The following is a 22,890-nucleotide window of genomic DNA, read 5'->3' as shown; positions in this document are numbered from 1 at the left end:
CACTGCAGTAGAACACTGTAAGATTGACAGAGATTTTGTCCTGACTTTAAAATATTTATATTGTTTAAAGGACTCTATTATTTTCAACATAGAATTAAAAAGTTATTACTCTTTAAATTTCCCCCAGAATACATACAAAAAACAATGGATTAATTGACTTGATCTCTAACATACCCCAGTAAGAACTTCAAAACTTTTAGTTAAAAATAAGAAAATGTTACTATTCTTTGCTACTCAATTCTTCTTTGAGTTGGGCATGAACTAGAAGAATATGTCCTTATTTCATAGGTTTTTTTTTTTTTTCTCTTCATCTAAAATTAGCACAAAATTGTCAAGACAATGACTCAAGTTTAGGCATGTTTCAAGATTAGCACAGTCACGTGGAAGATAACTTAGGTATAAATGTATTCTTTGCTATTTTTTTATTGAAAATTGTTATTTATTTGTCAGATAACTTCTGAATTAATATAAAGAAATGACAATAACGTATATACATTAATTCAAAACATTTTCACTAAGCACCAAGTAAAACAGTTTCCTATCTTCACCAAATACACCTTTATCATTGAAAGACTGCTTCAAACTTAGTCTATTTAGGTTTTTAATCAAGAAACCTAAAGTTGCCAATCAGAGATTCTAAATAGCATAAGATGACCAGGTTAAACCCATATGAGTAAAAAATAACTTTTAAGTTTTGACTTATACATTCCAACCAAGGGAATATGTTGACCTCAGGCTGGTCATCACAGGTCATAGGTGCACAAGACAAATATCATCTTCACAGAACACAAACAAAATGAGTAATATATTATTTATATATATATATATATATACTTATATATATATATACACATATACGTATATATATACACACACACACAAAGTGAGTACAAAGTATCATATAAAATGCATGTGTATATTCAAGGGGAGTAATGCCTATTTCCCATGAGCATACAATGCAGCAAGGGGCACAGAAACAATTACCATACACTAACTCACAAGATGGTGGAAGAAATAAGTCCTGTGCTTGGAATGGAGTGGAGGCTTTGTGGACTAGGTGGCATCCAGGCCAGACCAGGAACATGAGTGGATATAGACACATGTGGGGAAGGATCTGCATGGTTGGAGAGGATAAAACAAACCAGGACATAGCCACAGACACAGAACTACCGAGTACTCAGAAGACAGTGGAGTGTTTGTACTGGTTGAAGGTGAAAGCACCCAGAAACCACTCCAGACTAACGCAAGGGACCTTACTATGTGGACAGGTAGAGTGTCTCCCTGCAGGGTGAGAGAGAGAGAGAGAGAGAGAGAGAGAGAGAGAGAGAGAGAGAGAGAGAGAGAGAGAGAGAGAGAGAGAGATCTTGTGCGCAAGAGTGAGAAGAGAGAGAGTTAAAGCCAGGAGGAGAGAGAGAAAATGGGAAAATGGCCAGGGAGCTATTCTTAAGTAGTGGAATTTCGCGGGCTAACAACGGACCAATGGTTGGCGAGGTTCGGGGCTACCAGTCTGGACCAATTACTGGCTAGGAGGTTCCTGGGCTAACAATCTGGGTTGTAAAGTGGTGTGGGGAAGGCAGAATAATGGCGGCAGCAAAATAGCAAATCTTATGCCAATAAAGGGATGAAATCCAAGAGAAGCATAAAACAGAGAAGGGAAAACCTCCTCCAACAAGAGGGCAAAATACCTTCCCCACAGAGGAGCCACATGCTTTCTGTGGAGGTGCAGTAGCCGAGGATCACTCTGCAGATCACGCTCCACCCTAGGGCCCTAGTCCCTTGGAATCAAATTCAGAAACAAGAATCTTCCTTCATGTAAACTGCCTTTTCTCCAAAAAGTAAAACAAAAACACAAGGAAACAAAACAAAATTCAAAAGAAAAAGAATCAGACCAAGCTTTAACCCCTTGTACTTCACCCGCGTGTCCCAGCTGTCATGCTAGAGACTTGGTCTGCTGGTTCGTAACTGCAAGGCATCTAGCGTATCATGCTCCTCCTACAGCTCCCCTCGAAACAGTCAACACCACACAACACATAAACTTACCTCAACAAAAGGCTGCATCACCTTGAGCTACTGTGATATTAATACACTGACAGCATATTTTAACCCTTTTTCCTACCCATTTACAAAATATCTGCGCTACTATAGAAGCATTACAAACATTGCATTAGATTCCTCCTCTTGAGGTAGTGCAGTCTTGAGATAGTATATTTACATATTTTTCTCTACTACCATGAATGGGTAGTAATTGTAAACCAAACTCCTTCTCCCCTGATTCTGGAGTATTATAATTTTCCCCCTCAGATAACAACAAACTAACAAATGGAAAAAAAAAAAAAAAAACTATATGAAAGTCATATAAAATTTTAAAAACAAACAAAAAAAATCAAGAAAGAATCTGTGTCATCAAACTAAGTCTAAACTTTTTTCTACAAACAAAACAAAACCTCACTCGGTTCACCAAGTCTTAGGCATTTTATAAACTAATCAAGAAATTAACAGCTCATAAAAATCGGGAAAAGTTTTAGGTGGAAACAAAATGAACACCAACTCATTCCCTGGCAAAGCCTGCTCCAGGTAGGCCAAGGAGCCCTGAGGGACTTCTGCTGACTTTTCCTGCTGCACATTGATGTCCTCCAGCACCTGCTGCCAATGCCTCAGCTTTGTCAAATGCTTCTGCACCAGCGCATCTTTCTGCTGCAATTCATTCCTTCGTTCAGAGACATCCTCTTTGGTAACTTGTTATGGTTTCTGGACTGACAACTGCTGTCTTTTCTGTAGAAAAAAGCATTCTGTCTGTCTTGCAATATCTAGAAATTTCTGGATACACTGTTCAACACCAGTTCAAATTTCTTCCTGTTTGGTGCAGTTGACATAATCCTGACTCACGAGAGAAGCAAAGCTAGCCTCAAATGACGACTCCAACTCCTCCACCTAGGTATTGCTAGAAGTTCTTGGTGCACCAGGCACTGCCTGGACAAGAGAAGCCTGGCCAGGGAGTCCCAGGGCGGGTGGTGGCGGCCCTGAAGGTGCCTGGAGGACATACCGCCCAACAGAGCCACCAAGATTGTGATGGTGGGCAGCGGCCCACTGCCTGTATTCTTTGCTATTGAATCCAATGCTTTAATGATTCAGCAAGAGTACAATGTTTAGGACTGCATTTATTAGTTAGTATTCTTCCTTTAACCAACTATTGATAAAAAAATAAATTTCCCTTTATCAACATTACACATAAGCTTCTTACAGCAAAATGGTTACTGGATAAAATTTAATTAAACCAGAGAATGTTTTGACATATTTCAAATTTGATACATTTAAAGCATGAAGTCCCAATCTCATTCCTGGTTAATGTTTAATTGGCTTTCATCATAATCTTGCAAACACACACACACACATACACACACACATGAGTTTGCAACTATAGATTTCAAACACTTGCTATTTATGGCAGTAGTGCTCCAGAAATCTTTCTTTATTTTTATTTAACCCATCTGTGTTTTCTGTCTTATGGTCACCATAGGAGTTTAACAAAAGAGTTAAATACTTAAGAAATTTTTCAATTCTTTTGGTTTGAAAATAGAGGCATTATTCTCTGAAACTATAACATGTGCATTACAGGGTTAAAATTAGAAGTTTCAAATTCATCTACATATTATAATTATCTGAGTTCTTCTAATATCCCTCAGTGGGAGATATTCAGATGTTATTGAAAGGTTGTGGGGTGGTGCCATAGAGTTCCACAGAGAAACAGAGCCCAAAGGATATGTTTATACGTATATAGATAGTTATTATCAATAATAACTGACTGATGTGTCCAAGATCTGCAGGTTGATGCAGTTTAAAGATGAAGGCTGACACCTGGGCAGCCCATGGTAGGAACAAAGTCTGAAAGCACTCTGCTGGAGAGTAAAGGAAGCTGGTTTTTTTGCTCTGTTCAGTCTTCCACTGATGGAAGAAGGCCTCCTGTAGAGGACAATCTGCTGTAAGCCGAAGTTCACCGATTCAAATGTTAATTACATTCATAAATATATAAAACTACATGAGTCTAATGGCCTGTCAATGTGGCATTGTATGCATTGTTTTTGTTTTTTGTATAGGGGATTGAATCCAGGTGCTTTTAACCACTGAGCCACATTCCCAGCCCTTTTTGTTTTTAATTTTGAGGCAGGGTCTTACTACATTGTTTAGAGCCTTGCTAAGTTGCTGAGGCTGACTTTGAACTTTCGATCCTCCTGCTTCAGCATTCTGAGTCGCTGGTCTTTCAGCCATGCACCACCATGTCCAATTTGATGTACATCATCTTAAACCATATTTAATGTGCAAATAAGGATAATAACAAAGTTCATGCTTGTCCTAATATGATACAACCATCTGCAGACAAACCAACAAAACATGAAAAATTATTGGTTAATATTTTGTTTCCTTCTTGATATCCTGCAACTTTAATACTATGATGTAAAGTTAACAATACAAAATCCTGTAAAGTAAATGCACTATATATTACATGACAGGGGATGAAGAAACCAAAAATGAAAAAAATGAGCATAATGATGGTAGATAGACATATACTCAGATAATCTTCTTCATAGCAAAATAAAAATAAAATTATGACAATTTACGGTTTTTATTTCTTTCTATATGGTCAGTGATGGTATTTATAACTACTTTCTTTCAGTACACACTCTGTAGCATCTTAGCTGGTCATTGTGTGTTTTCATTTGTTGTAGGAGGGGTCAGATGGAACTAATTATCCTTTACCTTACCAAGAATATCTCAACATGCCCCAAACCATTAGATTCTTAGAAATATCATTGAGATATAAAGGTCCTGAATTTTAGTCAAATTTATTTTCCATCCTCTGACTCACAAATGTGAATAGAACTAGAGTAGTTGCTGCTTTCTCTCTTACTAAGTCCAGTCAGCATCATACCATCAATGTAATGGACCATGTAATGTTAAGTGTGGTATCTTGTGGAAGGCAAAGGCAATCCAGATCCCTTCAAACTAAATTATGACATAGGTAGAGCAATGAAGATATATTACTGGTCATGCCAAGATGAAAGCAAACTGCTTCTGATAGATCTTACAAATCACCATGAAGAATTATTTGCCAGATCAATAGCTGCATGCAAATAGCTACATGCAAGATGCCAGGAAAGATATTCATTTGTTCAAAAAAGGGAACTATATCTGGATACAGCAGCTGCAAGTAGAGTCACCACTCAGAAAATCTTATAGTAACTTACTGTCATTCTCCAAGTTCCATCTGTCTTCTGCATGGGCAAAAGAGAAGAGGTGAATTTAGATATGGAGAGAATCACCACCCCTATGTCTTTCAAGTCATTGATGGTAGCACTCATCCTTACAATGGCTTCAGGGATGAATTATTGCTTTTGATTTACTACTTTTCCACATAGAGGCAATTATAGTGCCTGTCATGTCGCCTTTTCCACCTTAATAGTCCTCATTCCACAGTCATAGAACCAATGTGAGGATTTTGCATGTTGCTGAGTATATATATTCGAATTATGAAACATGGAACTGAGGAAATAACCACTTATTGGGAAATAACCCACTGGATAAACTGTGAGACACACCTGAGCTAAAATTCCACTTGTCGCTTGACCTCCACAAGCCCCTACACTGACTGATGGGCCACAGCGACATTCTGCACCTCCTGGAAATAGTGTCAGTTTAGAGTTCACATCTAGTAGTTCCCCAAAGTTCTGATTATTTCCTTGTACCCGCTCCTCATTTAGGTCCCTTTGGGAAAGATTAGGGGAAAGTTTACAATAGAAACATTCACAGTTTATTAGAATTTTTCTTCACGGGAATGCCAGGGTTCTGGATCTGTAACCTGGCTGGAGTCTGGAATATTGTTCAGAGTTTGCAACTTCTTGTTTTTATGATTCAGGTTAGACTTGTTTACTTGACCTTGAACTTTTCTGTTTACACAAATCTTAAAAAATTCAATATTCACCTTTTATTTCATTTCTAGGAGCAACAGAATCAACTAGGCAATGACATAGGTATGTGTCATTCAGATTGCTGTTTCAACTGCTGTCCATTACCATAACTACAGCCACTTTGCCTTTGGGAATTGAGTGCCACCACTTGTTCCCTATCACCCCAGATTTCAATTACTCCAATTGCATTTATCTTTCCAAATTCAGAGGCTGCAGTTTCCACTATAATGTCTGGCCTACAGAGAAGAGCAGTCACACAGAGCTCTTCAAACATTGTAGCTCACAAATTTATTTTTCACAGTCCTGGTGAGAGGCATGTCTTCTGGATTCTCTCCAAATGCATTTCCATATATATTTTCCAAATTTCTGTCTATATAAATTGATGATGGTAAGTAATTCTTTTGGAATGTAGGGCACCTTTTCATAAGTTATACTTTGTACCTTTCCTTTGGGTACTGCTGGTACCTGACTTTGGTTAGAAGTCTAGAAGGAAAAAGGAGTTGTTGGTGTGTCATGAAAAGAATCATTAATGGCCTCAGAGAAGACCATTATGGTTTTTTCAGGTAATCCAGGGTTAATATCTTCATAAGAAGGTGGAGAGATTTTTCTGATGAAAGTGGAGAGGCTATTTCTAATGGCAAGAACTCGTCTGAACCCAGGGGCTCAGTTTCCCCAACTTCATTAGAGTCTCCCTACAGGTGGGTGAGCTGGGAATTCAAGTTCCTGAGCTCATGCTTTTCTTTCTTCATATTGTCCAGTGACATTGGAGCAACCAATCTCTTGCAAATAACCACTAATGTTATTGCTTTTTATAACTGTTTGATTGGCTAGTTTGTGTTTCTCTATTGTCCGATCACAATATGGACTTTCTTCTACTGGAATAGAGTCATTGGTATCCTTAAATCAAGTTGGATTATAAATTTAAGTTCAGAAACCCTAGAACCTTTCAGAAAAAGGGAGAGATGGGGGAGGAAGAAGAAGAGAGGAGAGAAAGAGAGAGAGAGAGAGATTGTAGGGAAATTGCTTACCTAATTATAAATACCAAAAAGTTTCTAATTTGAATTGATGCAGAACAAAGAACAGCAACTGGTGCAGATCTAGAATCTAAAGGTAGTTTTCTGGAGAATTACCTCTTCCTCAGAAAGATCAGTCTTCTTATTTTATTCACACTTTCAACTGATTAAATTAAGCCAACTCAGTACATTATGAAGGGCAATCTGCTTTACTCAGTATTCACTAATTTAAATGTAAACACCATCCCAAACACCCTTGATACTGACACGTAAAATTACCCATCACAGTTGGGATCCACCAATTTTTCTCAGATTACTCCTACCTTCTTTACCTTCTCATTTCCCAAATTTTCTTTCCTTTGTTTCTTGCACAGAAGCCCAGATGGGAGAACCACTAGAATCTGAAGTTTGGGAGAAAGTTTACAATGTTTGCCATGTGGGAAAAATTGAAAGGACATGTTTTTGTTTTTAAATCCATTTAATTTATTGTCTCCAAAACAATATTTTTGTCTAATGTTTTATGATTTAAAAAGATCATTCAGATTTTTAAAAATTTCTTTAGGGATGGTGGTGCATGCCGGTATTCCCAGCAATCTGAAAAGCTTAGACAGGAGAACTACAAGTTCAAGACCAGCCTCACCAACATTGGGGGAGTATCAGCAATTTAATGACACCCAGTCTACAAAAATTAAAAAGGACTGGGGATGTAGTTCAGCAGTAAAGTGCCCCTGGATTCGATCCCCAGTACTAAAACAGAAACAAAACAAAACTGTATTTCCTCCCTCATTCTCAAAAGCAGAAATTAAAATTAATATTGAGGATATTCCTCTTCAAGGAATGAAGAGAAAGGTTGTTAACAGGCTCAACCCTGCTCAGGGAATAAAGATCACACTTATTTCAGGAAAAACAAATTATAACTTGCTTTTTCTGTTCACTAGGCAACCTACAAAAATGTTTAGTTATCAGAATGTGAAAAAGCAGAATACATGTATATAGATTGGTGCTTTAAACTGACAGAAGAGCAGTAAGACAAGCAGCTGAGAACGATCTATAGGTTTCCAAGGCACAGTCAGAAAATAAATACAACCAGTGCCTGCAGCCCCAGCCCCAGATCAAACACCAGCCATACATTTTACCTATGAGGAAGATCTGGAGGCAAGGATTAAGCTCAGAAAAGAGCGATGGGATACTTCACTAGTAACAAATCTCATAGAGAGTGTTATGATTTTTCTAATCTCAAATAACATAAACTTTCTACCAATAGTAAAGTTAAATATTTTGAAATTTAATGCATTAGCTAGATGCATGGTTTTATTTCACTATGCTGCTTCGCATAACTGGTATATAAGCATAATATTTCTAAGAAACAGGAATCAGACATAGAATTTTAAAATTATTAGTGAAAGGATCAGCAAGAGATTCTTGAGCAAGGTAGCTTGATGCCTGTAGAGACTTAAGGAACATATTTAAATTTAAATCTTCTGTGCACTTTTCTTCAAAAATAAAATTTGGGGTTTTGAATGAAAAACCCTTCTAATGTCACCTTCGGGATCAATAGTGCCTAACAACACTATCACTGAAATTATATCAATTGGGTTTTCAGATATATCTTTTCAGAATGTTGTTCATCTGTTTTTAAGACCTTAGGGTTGGAAATACCACTGAAAATAACCTAGCCCAAACCCTCAATGAATATGAATTCAGTTAGTAGCATCTCTGACTATGTCTAGCTGAGCAGGGAATCTATAGCATTCCCCTGGTGAAGAAACTATGATCATATACAAGGGGGTTTCTCAACTTCCTGTGTTCATGGAACCACAGTCAACCTACAGAGGCCCTGATTCCACCCAAACAGCTGAATGGAGCAAAGGAGAGGAGCCCAGGGTAAGTCCTGAATCCTTTTCCTTGTCCTCCTCCTCCTCCTCTTGCTCTTCCTCCATCTTTTGCCTTTTTTTTTTTTTTTCCTATACATCTTTAATTTTTAAAACTGTTTTTTAAGAGAATTTTAGGGGTCACACAAAGTTGAGAGCAAGATAGAGAAATTCTCCTATATCCCTTGTCCCCAAGCTTGCATAGTCACTCCTATTCACAACATCCTGCACATTGATTAAGGTCAGTAAACCTAAAAACATGCCATTATCACCCAAAGTCCATGGTTTGCATTAGGTTTAACTCTTGTACATTCTCTGGACAAACGTATGATGACACAAACCCACATTCCAGGACCACACATTGCTCTCAAATCTCTCTATGCTCTGCCTAAGGATTTCTACCTCCTCACTAACCCCACTGACCTTCTGACTTATATTTTTGCCTTTGAAGCATCACATAGCTGGAAACATACTGTGTATAGTTTATTCAGATTGGCTTCTTTCACATAGTGCTGTGCATTCAGTTTCCTCTGTTTTTTCAAGGCTTAGTAGCCAGGCAGATTCTTTTCTCTTTTCTTTCTTTTTTTTTTTTTTTTTTAATTTATTTTTATTGTAAACAAATAGGATACATCTTGTTTCTCTGTACATGAAGTAGAGGTGTGTAATCATACATTTACATAGGGAAATAGTTTTTTATTCATTCTGTTATTTTTTTCCTTCCCCCCACCCCTCCCACTCCTCCCACCCCTCTTGTCCCTCTATACAGTCCCTCCTTCCTCCATTTTTGTCGCCCCCCCCTTCCCAACCCCCATTATGTGTCATCATCCACTTATCAGTGAGATAATTCGTCCATAGCTCAGTTGGTAGAGTGGAGGACTGTAGCAGGCAGTCTTTTTTTTTTTTTTTTTTTTTTTTTTTGCGGTGCTGCGGATTGAACCCAGGTCCTTGTGCTTGCAAGGCAAGCACGCTACTGACTGAGCTATATCCTCAGCCCAGGCAGAGTCTTTTGATTAAGGTTCCATCTGTGATGTTGGTACACACCGAAGACTATGAGCCAAAAAGCATCATCCAGGAATAGCACAGTAAACTAGATATTGCAGCGGTGAGATTGTTTGTTTTGAAAAGACCAAGGGAGAAGGTTGTACATCTACAACATATGCTGTTTAACACTTAAATATTATCAAACATCATAAAAGGATTCACATAATGTACATTCAACCCTCCTGACTTTTTAAATCCCCTTCTCGGCACTATAAGGCCCAGGGTGGAATAAAATTTACTTCATTTATTCTGAAAACTTGAAAAGTTGAATAAGTTTTCACAAAAATATCGGTGAACTCACCGAAAAGGAATAAAGCACATCAGAATAATAAAAATGGTGTGGGAATCGAAATAAGTTCACTTGTTCATACAAGAAAATCTTATTTAGCATCAAATATACATCTGGCAATGTTCTTGTTATTGTGGACATCAAATGACAGGAACAGATGCTGATGTAGACACCATGCAGAGCAAAGAAGGGTAGTGTGTAGTTCAACAAATAAATAAGTTTAATGGAAATTACTCTTTGGAATAAAATGTTGTGTTGAGTTAGAGAGTTACCATGGATAAAGTGAAGAACCTGTAATAGCTGTGATGGTCACAGAAGCAATGAAATGGTGTCTTTGAGAACTCAGCTTACTGAGGGAAGAGTGTTTGGGTAGAAGGAACAGCACAACCCAAAGACAAGAAGCAGGAAAGAGTACCCACAGGCAGAGTGGTAGGAGATAAGATTGGAGAAGAGGCAGGGCCAGATCCTGTGCCGGTTATGCAATTCTAACTGAAAAGTGGATTCCATATTCAAACTAATTTTTTCTGTCTTCCAAGATGTAGTCTGAATTGGAGGAAGTGAAATAGTATGAGTAGGAAAACATGAAAAGTAACAAAGGTTGAGATAGGCCTCAACCTCAATAGAAATAAAAATCCAAACCAAAAACAAAAACAAACAACAACAACAACAGCTACTCCCGAAACAGACCTCAGTTAACATGAGATCACTAACATAAGGTGCATTTTTCAGTTCTTACCCTATTTACCATTTCACTGTGCCTTGTGTTCATAAATGGTTTTAATTGAGATATTTTTGGCAAATATGTGATATCACACACTTTTTAAAATGCTGTACCTCTTTTACCTAACCTAACACGTACACAGAGCTCTATTGGATTTAATAATTCCACACATGGTAACTGAACGTAATTAAATTTTTAAAATTTATACAATCTTAAGAAAATTTCCATATTTTAATGTCATTGCTGGGTATGTGGAGCAATTTATTAATATTATTTATAGCTTTGATATGGAAACACTTGGATGTTCAGAGGGCCTAATGGCAAACTTCTATTTAACATAAATTTGTTTTGAAATCCAAATTAGCTACTCAAATGAGTTATAAATGTAAAATTAATTTGGAGAAGTTTCAAAGGTGAATCAGGTGGTTATAATAGGGTGCTTCAATCATGTAAGCTGGAATTATCAAAATACTTTACTGCAACATAAAGTGGAGACAACATATTTTGCCCTAGGCAAATGATTACATCTAGAACATCAAATTTTGAGCCTCACATAAAAGCAGTACACTACAGACATCGTTTCTGTAAGTAAAGGAAACCAACCAGAAGGAGTATCCATAGTGTGATAATCCATATGCATTAGAGCCAACAGTACAGCCTTGATTTTTTTTTTTATTTATCTCACGTGTTTTCACTAAATGATTCATTCAGGCAAAACATAAAGCATGTACAAAGGAATAAAGGTACAAAGAAAATATTTTCCATGTTCACACCAGTAAAATAAAACATAACTAACTCTTTTGAGATACTGCTTTCTAATTATACATATTGGAGACAACAGAACAATCGGCCTTGCAGCTAATGAAGCTTAAAAGGATAATATGTCAAGATATATTCAAAGAACTCCTCTTAAAACTGCTGTCAAGCCTTGTGACTATACCCATACCCAAGAGTGCAACAATGGAGGAAATACATTCCAGGATTCATCCTGAGGGGACAAAAGGGCAGAATAATCTCTACATTATAATCACTAGAATAATCCTTCCAATCACTAAAAAAAAACAAAAAAACAAACAAACAAAAAAAAAAACAAGCAAATAAAAATAACAAGCTCTAAAGAGGAGAGGTATTCAGAGTTGCAACAACAATTATTAAAAATATCTAGTTTCTATAGAAAATTTGTGAAATATGAAAAGAAACAAAAAAGTCTGATCTTCATAGATCACAACACGGGACAACAGAAACTGCTTGTGAAATTAAACAGGGAGACATGTGAGTTAACAAAAAAAAAAAAAAATACTTTAAAAGATCCAATACAAATATGTGCAAAAAATAATGAAACTAATCTCAACAGAATAAAGAAAATTATGATGATCATATATCATCAAGAAAGGAATATCAATAGAAACAAAATTATTAAAAAAAGAAAAAAAAACAGGAAATTTTTTACTGAAAACCATAACTCAAGTGAAAAATTCACTAGAGAGATGCAAAAGTTAATTGAATTGAAGAAAATAGGGAATTAGTACATTTCAAGATATTTTGATAGAACTACACTCTGAAAAACAAAAAGCAAAAAGAATGAGGAAGAACAAATAGAACTTCAGAGAAAACTGGGATGCCATGGAATTAAGTTTCCTAGTATTTGCATAAGAACATAAGAGCATGCCATGAGAAAAAGGAAACAGAAAGGAGTAGGAAAACAAATAACGACCAAAAAAAAAAAAAAAATCTGTTAAGAAACATGAATCTAAACATGGAAAAAGCTCAACAAATTCCAAGTAGGTAACTTCAAAAAGGTTACACAGATACATCAGAATGAAAATGGTGAGCATGAGAAAAATCTAGAAAACAACAACAAAAGAGTTCATTTAAAAGAAAAAAAACACCCCCCCAAAATACCAACACAGAATCTGAGATCCAGCAAATCTACCTTTCAGATATAAGGATAAAATAAAGATGTTCCCAGGCAAGTAACAACTGAAATTTTTCTTATGAGAAAGCACAAGAAATACTAGAGAAGTTCTCAGAATGAAACCAGTGACTCCTAATGGTAATTTGAAATCACATGAAAAAATGAAAAGATAATAATTATGATATAATTATAAAAAGTTATGAAAATATGTATTTATTCCCCTTTCTTATCTTACCTAATTTTTTAAATGATGTGTAAAACAATATGCACAAAAAATTTATTTTTAATTATAATATTAGAAATATTATTTGCCAATAAAAGCACAAAACTGAGAACATTTAATGGGTTAAATGAGACCAACTGGTAATCTAAATCCAGGAGGACAAATAAAGAGAAACCAAAATGTTAATTAATAAGGTTAATATAACAAGAGCTATGAATATGTACCTGCTTTCTTTTCTGTTCTCAGCTTCTTTAGAAACACATAATTATATGAAGTATTAATTGTGAACATATATGTTTGGGTTTATAACATCTATATAGTTGTAATTATATATTAAAATAATACCAGAGAAAGGGAAAAGGTAGATAGAGCTGTTTGGGAATTGCTTGTCAGTATTATGTTAGAATTTAGATATCATAAGTGTGAAGTAGATTCTGAAAACTTATGATGAATATGTTAAATATTAGAGTAACCACTAAAAAAGCCAGAAAATGATCCATTTGGTAAAAAATAACTAAATAAAAGAATACCCTAGTAACATATACTTAATGCAAAAGCATTCAGTAAATGAAAATAGAGGAATGAAGATAAAATGAGACTTATAAAAAACAAAAGTACAACAGCAGACGCAAATCCAACTAGATGTAACATTAAATAAATAAAAATAACACTAATCGAATCCAATCAAAAAGCAAACTCTGTTTAACCAGATAAAAAGGACTTATAGCAAATGGCACAAATTTGAAATTTAAATTTAAATTTAATTTAGTTAATTTAATAAAGGAGTATTATGAATAATTGCATGTCAACACAATAGATAAGAGAGATAAAATAGAAAATTTACCAAAAAGCGCGAACTACAGAATTTGACTCAAGAAAAAATACAAATTTGGAATAGATGTTTAATAAATAGTAAAGAATTATTCACAAAAGGAAAATAAAATTAGGCCAGGTCCAGGTGTCTTCATTGCTTAATTCTACTACAAATTTAAAGAAACATTAATGCTAATTATTTGCAAACTCTTAAAAAAAAATAGGAGAGAAACATTTCCCAAAATATAGCAGTCTCTCCATCAACTCTCCTAACAAGTATCTAGCATCAACATATTGCTAATGGTCACATTTTAGACCTTAATTTATGTTCTCTGTATTTCTCATTTGCAAATTTTTCTTCAAATGTTCTTGACAGAAATTCATAATTTAAAATGATGATTCCCTCCATGTGTACCTCTAATGTGGATTTTTGAGTTTTTTTTTTTTTTTTTAATCTTTAACAGTGCTTCTGCTTCCAAACAAGTCTCTAGCACATTGTCTCAGTAGCAATATTTTCTGAAATGTGATATATACAAGAAAATGCTTCGGTTCTTCCTCTCTTTCACATTCCCTGAGCCAACATGTCAAGAGCTATGGTATAGGTTGTTGGTGTTTTGTGTGGGGGAGTTAACAAAATGGTAGGGGTGAATGGGGGTGCTGCGATGGATACCATTGTCACATCTGTTGTCTGAATGTTTTAGAACAACAGAATGAATCAAATGGAGTTGTATTGTCATGCTCACGTATACAAATTTTGAGGACATCTGAAACATTGGGCATGAAATGAGTATTGAGGAGAAAGAAAAGTGTTCAGCCTAAGAGGGAAAGATTGCAATGAGAAGACAAAAAGCAGATAGAAACCATACTTGAAGGAAGGGCAATTCAACTAGAGTACTGAAAGAACATGCAAATATTAATATGATAACTTAAAAAAGCAAACAGTTCTATGGAGGACTGTGATAGAGAAATCAAATTCCCTGTCACCCTAATTTTACAGGGTTATTCAGCATATCTCTAGCCAGTAACCAGTGGGACTTAATCACAGACTCTGAATCTACTATTATTTAGGGATCATGGAGCAGGTGGCCAGAACACCAGGATACATTCAAAGCTAAGGTTTGAAAATTCATGACAGATAGATACCTAAAATGGAAGAAAGGGTTTGGCAGAGTCTTTATGAGTGAGCTAGATCCAAAGGTCCTGGGCTCAAACTTTCTTCTGCATATTTTGTGCATACATTGTCCAATCTCTCACTACTACAGTTGTTGTCTCATCTCAACAATTTGGGTAATGACTAGACCCATATTATAGGACCATTATGAATTTGTATTCTCATAAAAGACTAAGAAGAATATCTGGGTAATATGGAGAACCTAATTATCAGTACTCAATTTTATTTTTATGGTATTCAATTTTGATCATTGAACATCAAAAAAGGAGAAAAAAGTTTTTGAAACTGTTACAACTTTCAGGTTAAAAGTCACATAAGTACAAGTAAAATATTTTCAAACTCTCACTGAAAAGATAAAAATTGTAAGTGGTATTAGCAATGAAAGAGATGAATAATATGTCACAGGACAGTGAAAAATTTTCAAGTAAAATCTACATTAATGAAAGGAGATTTATAATAGCATACTGGAACTACAAGCTATGCAAAATTTCAGTAATCAGAATATATAAAGACTTAATGTAGATTAAGAAAAAGATACCAATTCCTTCTTGTTACGTGCTCTGAATATCAAAATATAGAAAAATAAAATATAAAGAAATAGTGGCAATGATGAAGGAAGACTAGGGAACTATGAGCAAGGAAGGGGCATACTGCAAAATGATAACTTGAATGAATGTAGATTGAAAGAACGAAAGGCAGCTCAGATCAATAGCAGACAAAAAAGTAAAAGCAAAACCGATACTTTAAAAAGTGATTGAGAAATGTATAAGACAAACTCAAGGCACTGTCCAAAAATGAGAGAGAAAGAAAGGGTAAAGGTACCAAAAAAAAGGAAAAGATTGAAAGTATTGAGGAGAAAGAACAGTGTTTGAATCGAGAAGGAAGGATTGCAATGAGAAGACAAACCCTGAGTGAAAAAATCATCCCTGAAGAGGTATCTAAGGAAGGGCAATCGAACTAATTTAGTAAAAGAAAGTGGAACTATTAATATGATAATTTATGCAACTTGAAAAGTAAAAGAGATAAACATACATCAATAGGTAATTGATTGTTCTCAATAATGTTGAATTCTTCCAAAAATGCTGTGAAAAGACAATTTAAAAACAGTAAAAACAGTAGAGAAAGGAAGGAAGTTCTTTATCTGCTAGATATATCTGAGCTTTTATGTGATTTCTTCTTTCATTTTTTTAAACAAAGCACCACATAAACATTTCATTCTTCACTTATATTAATTTTTTTCTTGCCGGGTTACCTGGCACGGTAGCACATACCTGTAATCCCAGATACGAGGCAGGCTGACTCAGGAGGATTGCAAGTTGGAGGAGAGCCTAGGAAAATTTGTGAGACCATGTCTTGTAAATCAACACTTTAATGGCCTGGGGATGAAGCTCAGAGGTACAACACACCTTGCTTCAATCTCCAGCACCAAGAAGACAAAAGAAAACAAAACAAAAACTATATTTTCTGTGTTTGTTGATTTACTTTTGTAACAAACTATCATGCTACTGACAAAAGGAATGTGCAGGTACACAAAGTATTGTTGTTCAATTTGGCCCATTTTTATACAGCTGATTTTTGACCCAAATGTAATAACCTTTTCCATCTAATTTTATTTACGTTGGTAAATATTTTAGACAACTTCTCTGATCCGTCAAGACCTCTCAAAGCTCAATGGAATACTTTAAAAATATACACAAACTTTCAGAGTTATGGTGAGTTCATATGTGGCAAAAGAATTGCATGAAATATGTATTAAGTGTTGCAGTTTCAGAGTTAGACTTTAATAGATCAAGCCTAAAATGTTTTACAAAACAATGCTCCAGAAATCCACGAGGAATCAGTGATTTTTATTCTTTTCAATATAGTCTTTATTTGACTCTGAAACCAAACTGTAGTCGAAGAAAACATAATTTTCTCTCTACTCTCATGAGTTCTTAGGTGGAATCTCTGTAACAAAAACAGATCAACAAGAAAAGGGGGAAAAAAAGTTAATTAATATGTATACTTAAATGTACATGAGAGTTAATCAGGGAACAAATGATTCCTCAGGAAGTAGCTTAGAATTCCAGCTTTTGTATGGCATCTTCAACCAAAAAAAAAAAAACAAAAACCACAATACATTTTTAGACAAGTGATAAGAACCTTTAGCGTCTAGGGACACCAAGTTGTAAGCAAGTAAACACAAAACCACAAAACACAAGGTACAGTCAAGTTAGTAAAAAATGATATATAGACTCCTTGGTTGTCACTTCCAGGCTGATATTGTTCCAAAGTCATCTGTGTTAAACCTTCATTTGTCTTACCAGGGAGGGAAAACATATGCCCTTGTGTTTAGGCACACAGGGAGAGGTCAGAGAGCTTTTCTCTTGTCTTCTGCACGTTTGACTTCTGGTTCAAAACAATCTTGATGCCAAAGTGGAATATTTTTGGGATGGTCTATTCTGTTTCCCTTCAAAACCATTAGCATGTAATTGCTTAAGGCAAAAGAATTTAACACTGTCACAGAAACGCAGATAGACACACACACACACACACACACACGCACACTCATATAAAGTAGTGTAAGGAATAAAATTAATTAAAGTATGTGGATCATCAATAAATGGTGTAGTAAAATAAGGAGCTTCTGTTCCTACCTTTTCCAATGTAGGATCATCATAAACTACCAATCTAATACAAGCTGCCAAACTAATACAAGCCTCCCTTTTTTAATACAGAGATTAGTTCTAGATTCCACTTATATTAAAGCAAAGTATTTCATTTCTAAAGTTATTAGTCAGATTTTCCATGAGATAAAAACTGTCCTAATTATCATCCAGAGGTGTACTTGCTAGGAAATTCTGAAAAAGAACCAGGCTCATCATCTGGTTTGAATGTGCTTCCACTGAAAGAAAGCTATCTTTGATAACTTTAATCACATAATTTATGCTTAACGTTTTAGCAGTTGCTATGGAGACTTCAGAATCGGTTTCATATGTTAAATATAGTGTTCTTTCATTTGTATCTAATTTGCATTTTAAAGACCTAATGTCTATCACTTTTCCACCAGTGCCCTTGGTGATGGTAGTTCTTGGATGCTTTATCTGACATCTACAGTGCTGTCCAAGATTTTTTTCTATCAAAACTGAAAAAAAAAAAATTAGTTTCCTCAATTATCATTAGAAAATTTGACTTTTTCCTCTTTTCTTTTAATAGTAGTTATTCACATTCTTTACCCAAACAAAGCATCATTATTGACCAAGTATCCAATGATTTAATTTTAATTCCAGTTGTTACAATAAATTAAACAATAACAAAAGCAAAACAGAACAGTGAAGATCACCACAATTGGAGAAATATGAGTTGGATCCTCTCCCCACTCCACTAGTAAGAAGCAGATAATGCTTTAAACTTTCCGTGGGCATCAGTTTATTCACTGATAAAATACGAAATATGCATATTACTTTCAACACAAAAGTTTCTGTAAGTGCTCAAAGTAAGTGCCTAAAAGAGCACATTTAATGGGAAAGTAGTGTAGAAAGGTTACCTATTATGTATTTCTTGTAGATCCAGGTAGAAAGAAATTTACATGAATATTTATTAGAAACAAAACAAAACACAGAAGCCAAAGGAGCTGGCAGAAGGGTCCCTGCACTGCAAGTTCACTAGGACCTGGCTTACATTGATGTGTGACATGTAAGTCATGCCCTCAGAGAATCTGTTTCTGCTGAAAATGGTTTTATTTTATTTCAGCTTGCTTGTGACTTTAAGCACTAACACACTGGGATCTCTGGCTGTGTTTTAAAATGTCTTATATGTATACCATACAGAAATGGGCAATAGGAGTTTTTTTTTTTTTTAACCAAAGCCTATGCCCTTTAAATTTAAAACAGTAATAATAATAAGTATTATGCACAGATATTTGATGTTGTTGCTTAAGAAAAGTTATGACAGATTTTGCAGACTCTTCTTAATTGTAATTTCGTTGTCTTCTTTAAGTTCATCATCATATTTGGGAATTAAAAGAATAAAAATATATCCTTAAGGAGTTCAGTAAGATTTTTTTGAATAAATGACTGCTATGGTTTAGATACTAGGTGTCCCCCCAAAATTATGTGTGAAACAATGCATGAACATTCAGAGGTGAGATGATTGGGTTATGAGAGCATTAACAAATCCGTGAAATAATCCCCCATATGATTAACCAGCGTGGTGACTGAAGGCAGGTAGGGTGTGGCTGGAGGGGGTAGGTCATTGGGGTTATGCCTTTGGGGTTTATATTTTGTAACTGGTGAACAGAATCTCCCTCTCTCTGTTTCTTTATCATCATGTAGGCTGCTTGTCTCCACCACACCCTCTGCCATGATGTTCTGCCTCACCTTGAGCCCTAAGGGAGAGACTGTTGTCTATGGATTGAGACCTCTGAAATCGTGAGCCCCAAAATCGACTTTTCCTCCTCTAATTGTTCTTGTCAGGTCCTTTAGTCATAGCAGAGAAAAAAACTGGCTAAAACAATGTTTATCTATCTTAATGATACTTCCTATCCCTTCTAGATGTATTTTTTCCAATTAAAAGGAAAGAAAATTAAATTGTGGCAGATATTGATGGGTAGTGGCTTCTTTAAGAACTAGAAAGCAAAAGATGGGATATTTTTTGTTGTTTCATTATGAGCAGCAATAAATGGTTCATTTCTCTTAGGATTATGCTACTTTTAAGAAACTTTAGGATATACTAGAAACTGTGACCAGAGAAATCAGGAATTTGATTTACTATGGTTCAGGAGACTGAGGCAGGAGGATCACAAGATCAAAGCCAGCAATTTAGTGAGGCCCTGTCTCATATAAAAATAAACAAATAATTAAAAAGTGCTGGGGTTGTGGCTCAGTGGTTGAGAGCCCCTGGTTTCAGTCCGTAGTACTAAATAAATAAACATGAATTTGAGTTACTGGGGAAAGGTAAGACTAAAACAACATAGTTAAGAAACTCAGCATTTGAGTGTTAGCTAATGATTTGTGACTATTAGTGAAGGCCCGTGAATAGAGTTTATAATAAAAGTAGTCGTCCAAGGAGAAAAGTGTGTAAAATGACAACACTCAAGATGGAAAGACTTGGGACACATGTGGATATGGAGGTTTTGCTGAAAGCAGGTTGAGGGGTTAGCTGCTGGCTCCAAGTTCTGCTCTCTGTGTGCCTGGGAAGGAGCTAAGCATATGAGAGAACAGGCATCTATTTCTCACTCACGTTAGCTGTGGTTCCATTTGGTAAAGTCAGGAAGGAAATAGAAACTCCCCAGTGCCATGGGCAGGAGACAATGGAAAATCCACAAATTTCAAATGGATCAGAAAGACCTATAATTTTTCATGAGAAACCCTAAAAAAGACTATTTTCCAAGTAAGATACAAGACCTCCAAGCAAAGCCCTGGAGACCAAGAAGGAGCTTGTAGATCTACACCTATGAATAGTTCCTTGCAACCTCTGACTCATTGTTTAATTGTATCTATTCATATGTGGAAATTCAATATGACTGCCAAAGTTAATTCAATAAGTTCCTATTAAACAAATTGTTCTCCAAGCAGTTATTCCTCAAAAATATTGCTCTGTTAGACAAATTTAAGTCTTGAATTTAAAAACTTCTTCCTTTCGTCATTGAAGCCATCAACAGAAAAAGAAAAGAAGAAATAAGAAGTAGTTAAATATATATTTTAATAATATTATGATAGTAAAAATTTGCAAATCCAAGGCAGTATTATTCTTATTTGTTTTCCCCTCCTGGTCAAAAAATTATTTCTGTGAGTGGTTACTCTGATGCTCAGGGTAATAGCAGAAGCAGGAGCAGATTTCCATCCAAGCAGTTTTTAAGTGAGTCTTTTAACATTGTATATGGAAATTTGATTTCCCAAAAATACAATCTATGTATTTATTATAACACAAAAATTTGTGAAACAATATAACCTGTTTTACAGCAATGGCAATTATCCCATAGCCATTCTTTAATATTTCTTAATATATTAAGAGAAAATATTAGAGTTTTTATTCAAGGTACAGTAGAATAAGCACACTGTGTCTCTCAGAGGACATAAGATAAAACCTGGAAGGAATACAAAAGCCAAATATTTCAAGATTCAAAAGTAAATAGTACCAGGCTAATTAACAAAATAGGATCAGAATTTAAAATACCTCTTAAATGGTCATGAGTGTCCTAATTTTTTCTCCTCTCTACCCCTGAACTAATCCCATCACAAGCCAAAATATTCGACATATGCACAGAAGTCCTCTAGTTCTTTTGAAGAAAAGGAAAAGGAAATCCTAGTGCTTAGAGACAGCTTAGTAAGTAAATCCTGTTACTTCCCACCAACCTTGGGATATTGTCTCCAAATAATGGCAAAACAGAATTCTGATGGAACCAAACCCTCCTCTCAAGTCAAATATCTGTGGTCCCAAGATAGTGGGGAAACCCACATTCTGGGTACTCCAGTCATTTATTTCTGTTTCAGGCACAGTCACAGGGATGTGCATCAGAAGATTATCAGAATGCTGACTTTCTGGACAGGGAACTGACAAGGGGAAGCATGCAGACTGGTACTGGCAAGATGTGGGAGGAGGAAGAATTCAGGAAAACAACCACAGACAGTTGCTTATGACTCCTGGGCTTACCTGAAAGCTATTCTTGTGTTGATCTGATCATATTCAACATACTGAATTTGAGGTCTGGAAAAAAAAAAAAAAAAAAAAAAAGACAGTATCCAAGGCCCATACCTGAACATGAGACAGACCAAAATAATGCTTGCTAAGAATTTGAAAAATAAAATCACATTGGAGGAAGAAGCCATAGAATGCAGGTGAGAGTTTGTAACTGGAGCCTAAGTAAATTGGTAACCAACTTGCAAAAAAAAAAAAAACTACATTCTCAAAAGTATTTGACCAAGATTTAGGATATAGTAGAGAAACATACACGAAGGTACAGTTATTATTATTACATGTAGAAAGAAAGAGGATTATGTCAATATAGATAAGTAAAGATGTTCTACAGATGACAAAAACAATGTGACAACAATGTTAAATTACTGACAAAAACTAAAAGCAGTTATCATAAAAACAATGTTCAAAGAAGTCATGGTATAATTTTAAAATAAATGAAAACACAGAAAACCTTAGCAAATAAATAAAAGATATAAAGATGAACCCAATAAAAGAGTTACAACTGAAAATTATAAGACAAAAGAAAACAGGAGGAGGCAGGGACAAGGGTAGGGAGAGGGAAGAGGAAGAGAAAATATCAATTTACTGAAAAGGCATGTTTCCAGAGTAGAGGTTAGAGAGGACAGAGTTGTAGGGTTCTCCAGGAGGACGACATATTCGATTGACATGAGACATATTAACAGGAACAAAAGGCATTTTCATTAAGTATTTACAAATGCCTGGGAGTCTCATAAAATATGAAAGTCCAAAAAGGGCATAGTGTTGCATGAGCTCCAGAAGTCTCCATTTTAGGTTATGGACATTAATGTAGCATCCCAAACTACAGAAAGGAAGGAATAGGGGCTTCTGGTTTTCGGGTGGTAGTTGTGAAACACGCTATGGAAAGTCAGTAGTGTTTTGGTGGATGAGCATATGGTGAAAACTCCTTATTTCCTTAGGCAGATAAGAAGAAAAGAGTTGTTTTAGAGCAACCTGGAGAAGAATGGATGATACGCTGGTCAGGAGCGCTCTAAACCTCCCAGTGTCACTGGTTGATAAGATTCCTCAGGGCAGAGATGCATGACAATTGAGTTTTTGGAGAATCTGATTTAAGCAGATTGTAGGGACCTCAGAGAAAGAGGAAGCCTCTGCCTGTCTTCCCCGTGTTCCCTCAGTTCAAAACAATGAGCAATGACATTTTCTAACCAATTCC

The 22,890-nt window shown here is 35.5% G+C and overlaps 1 pseudogene across 1 annotated transcript; it reads right to left on the bottom strand.

The window, feature by feature from the left end:
• Nucleotides 1-2,484: 2,484 nt before the first annotated feature.
• Nucleotides 2,485-22,373, bottom strand: LOC306667684 (mediator of RNA polymerase II transcription subunit 28-like; annotated as a pseudogene). The gene is made up of 4 exons: nt 22,285-22,373; nt 21,654-21,707; nt 5,612-5,760; nt 2,485-3,118 (listed from the first exon to the last, which is right to left on the bottom strand). The product of its transcript is annotated as a mediator of RNA polymerase II transcription subunit 28-like (transcript).
• Nucleotides 22,374-22,890: the final 517 nt, after the last annotated feature.

This window comes from Sciurus vulgaris (genome assembly GCF_902686455.1).
Source record: "Sciurus vulgaris genome assembly, chromosome: 8".
In the NCBI taxonomy this organism is placed as follows: Eukaryota; Metazoa; Chordata; class Mammalia; order Rodentia; family Sciuridae; genus Sciurus; species Sciurus vulgaris.
The sequence above is the reverse complement of the archived record's forward strand: the minus strand, read 5'-3'. Positions and strand labels throughout refer to the sequence as shown.